The sequence below is a fragment of the Orbicella franksi genome, chromosome 5 (genome assembly GCF_964199315.1).
Source record: "Orbicella franksi chromosome 5, jaOrbFran1.1, whole genome shotgun sequence".
In the NCBI taxonomy this organism is placed as follows: Eukaryota; Metazoa; Cnidaria; class Anthozoa; order Scleractinia; family Merulinidae; genus Orbicella; species Orbicella franksi.
In genome coordinates this window covers 14,338,563-14,342,400 of record NC_138149.1, presented here as the reverse complement: position 1 = coordinate 14,342,400, position 3,838 = coordinate 14,338,563, and positions in this window count along the sequence as shown.

The window sequence follows — 3,838 nt, the reverse complement described above, 5'->3', positions numbered from 1 at the left end:
GTATTAAGTACTTTCCTGGATTGGTTTTTAATAATACTCTTTGTAGACACTCTTATGATTCTTACATTTATCATAAACAAATTAACAATCAGCAAGTTACTTGCCTTGTGTGCCTTCCTGATATCCTGTGATATTAATTATCCAGATGTCCAGGATCTCAGAATAGATGTTATGTTTTATTTATTATTATTGCATAAAATTTGAAAACAAAAGAACACTGTTTTTTGGTCTTAACCGTAACTAGTTCAAAGTTAAGAAATTGTTTGCTCATTCATTGAGTCAAATGTCTGCCAATAATGGTCAAGCACAGGAAGAACAACATTGTTGATCATGTCATGCTATTAAGCCACCTTATAACTTATAAAAACTCACTTCCCTGTAGAAGGGTCGCTTGTTTTAACAGGGTATGATGAGGACATAATCATGACTAAAGGAAATATACAGTGCACAGATAATCAGTGTCTGTAGAGCAAGGTTAACATTTGAATGAGAGCTTTTCTCTCAAATTATAGAATGGTGAGAGTTGTCAGACTATTAACGGGTGTGTGAATTGTTGTTAGCAGAATACAGCTAACAGCTGTACAGTATGCATCACACACATGCAGAAAACTTTTCATTTAACTTCTTGTTAAGCTTATAGTTTGCAAAACCTCCTTAATTTAGTGTGTGCCACCTGTTTATAAGTACAGTATATTTTTAAATATGATATGTTTCTGTGAGACTACATTTTCTCATTCTGTTAAAAGAACAGTTCAATTTTTCATGTAGTTCAGTTGACCTGTAAGCACTCATAAATTACATTCCCGAGATTCTGTCTAATTTAGCTAACTACTCCACTGTATGATCAAAGTTAGGAAATGAAGTTTTTTTGAGGAATACTGTAACCTGAAAATAGGCATTACTCATTTTTATTGGAATGAATATTTTTATATACTATAGATAATCATATTACCGGTAATTAGTAAATAGACTGCATAAAACAAGGTACTGAATTATGTAGAATACATGTATCTCAAGTTTAGTTATCCAATCAGAGAACACTTAATATTGTAATATGATGCTTGTATAACGCTAGAGGGTGTACAATATAACACACACTGTGACTGGATAATAATTGGGCCAGATTTTCTTATTATGCCTAAGGGCATTACGAGCAATGTTCCCTAATGCCCTGCCACCTGCCAAAAAATAAACAGCAAATATTATCATCAGCCATATTGTTTCTCACTCTCTGAGGATTGTACTTGGAAAATGTTGCCCTTGTACAGCCCAGAAATAGACTATGAGCAATCCCTCCTTCGCTTAGTCCCTGGTACGTGACGTAAAAAAAAAAAACCTTGAGGAAAGAATTGATGCACAAAATTCTGGGGAGAAGAACTTTGTGAAAGGAGCACATCTCTCCGTCAGGATTTTGCGCGGCCATTTTTTCCTCAAGGGTTATGTTACATTCACGTTTGATGGACTAAGTGTATTTTTGTTGCGGCAATAAAGTCTAATGTTTAGTTATCCCGGCTCCAAAGTTTCATGCCACTACTGTTGTAAATTATTTTATCATAGTTACAGTATCACCCCCTCCCCCTCCCCCTCCCCCTCCCCCTCCCCCTCCCTTCTGTCTTCTGCATGGGCAAGTGATTTACACATCCTTCATTCAGGACTCATTTTGGCTCATAGTAGCTAGCTGTGTTTTCACATGATTGATGTTTTCATTGCTAAAAATAAAGGTGAGTCAATTTACTGGAAGAAATTGAAAGTGTAAAAGGCTTTGTCTGATGTATGAACTCTAGTGTTTTTGATTTGTCAATTTAATGTGTAAATACACCCCTGCGTGGGGGTAACACAATCCCGTGGGTTTTTTTTTTTTTCACCAATGTTCTTGAACCTGTTTAAAGAAAATGGAAAACTGATACTGCAAAGCTTCAGAAGTGAATCCATCCCCATAAAATGTTTGGTTTCCCATCTCCTTCCCTTTTTAGTGGGTTGGTCGGACGGGCAAAATAAAAGAAAGGAAAATTGGCCAAGGGAGCCTGAGTCAGTGACACAATGCTGTTTAATAAAACCTTTGTTTCCAAGTATGAAACGCTGAGAGAGATATGGAACGACGTCCACAAACATTTCCGATTTAATGTACAGGTTAAGCAAATTAGTATTAAAAGATTCATATTCAAAATAAAGTCTTGAACACGTTTTTTTGTATTTAATACAGTGAATGTAAATTTAAGTTAAAAGTAAAATTATGCTTGTCGCACATTGTATCTGGAGTATGTTTTCTTTTACCTTTGCAAAAAAAAAAAGAAAGAAAGAAAAACGGACGATGGGAAAGGTAACATTTTACGGGGATCGCCTGATCCCGAAATCGGACCCGAAATGATCCACAGTCCCGAATTGAACCCCAAATTCGCTCAGCCTGAACCCAACACAATTTTCAGAACATCTTGGAATCAGTTCAGAACACTGAAAATAAGGGAGGGTACTTCAATTATTGAACAATTTTTCCAACAAATAGTCGTCTTTTTTTCACTTTGCCCCACAAATGTCCTACTCCAGGGTAGGGAGTTTACTATCACAGGTCAGTCGGGGCGCTGGGCATTGTCAAAGGAAATTTTACCTTTCAGTTTTTATGAAACATTCACTTTTCCGTGACCATTTAAAATTTCCTGATTGCACAGTGTAATACAAAACGTATGAATAATGAGTTTATAAAGCTCGTTTAAGTCTTGTACTTTTCAAATAAATCCACTTTCACCCCCACATACGCAAAAATTTGCAAGATTGCTTTTTACAATATCTGTCTAATTTCTCGCGCGCTGATTGGCTCATTTTTAACATCAATAAAGCCCTGGCCAAACGGACTCGCAAGTAGTCGCAAGCAGCCGCAAGTTGAACTTGCGTAGAGACTTGCGTTGGGTGGCTAAACGGACTCGCAAGTTTCCTCGCAAGTACCCGCAAGTAACTATAAAAACCCATTTCAAGTCAGAAATATCCTGTATTTCATTGGCTAATAAAAGGTTAATGGACGTCTCTCAACATGCGTTGACTTGGGTTCAGTGGCCAAACGGTGAAAAACTTGCGTCGACTTGCGTGCAAATTTGATCTCGACCAACGTGAGCGCAGGTCATCGCAAGTCAACGCAAGCGCACGCAAGGCCTGGCCAAACGGAGTCGCAAGTAGACGCAAGTTGAGAACTTGCGTCTAGTTGCGACTTGGTTAGGCCAGGGCTTAAGGGTACAGACGGACAAAACCTTAATTTATGCAAGCTTTCAAGTTCAACTTTCAGCTATCAAACTAACAACTTTTTAACCAATGAGATTTTATGGACTATTTTAAGTACTAGTAGCCAATCAAAAAGCGAGAAAAGCTATTGACAATGTTCGCGTCATTTTAAATAAAATTCACTCATCTTTGTTTACGACAAGTTTTCGGCGTCTTTTCCCCTCATTTATTCGCGGCATTTGACCATTTTGGGGTCTTGTTATTGTAAAAAAACAAATTGACGCCAGTTTCTTTTTTATGGGTCTGTCTTCTTATTGATGATAAATTGCGTCATAACATTGTCAAAGTTTACTGCGGAACCAGAACCACAGCCACTTTGACAATGTTAATCCTTGTGCGAAACAAGGATGGCGGAAAGAACCATGGACAACTTTTTAGGGCAAGACGTTCAATTCGTAAGCACTTGGTTACTCTTGTTATTCAATGAAAATGTTTTTAAAATAGAGATCGGATTCTACGAGTACACTGACTGGTTGCAAAGCTGACTTATAGCTTATAACTGATAGTCAACCATAGAAATACGCGCATAAAGTCAGAAATACGGGCGTAAAGTCAGACAAATACAGGC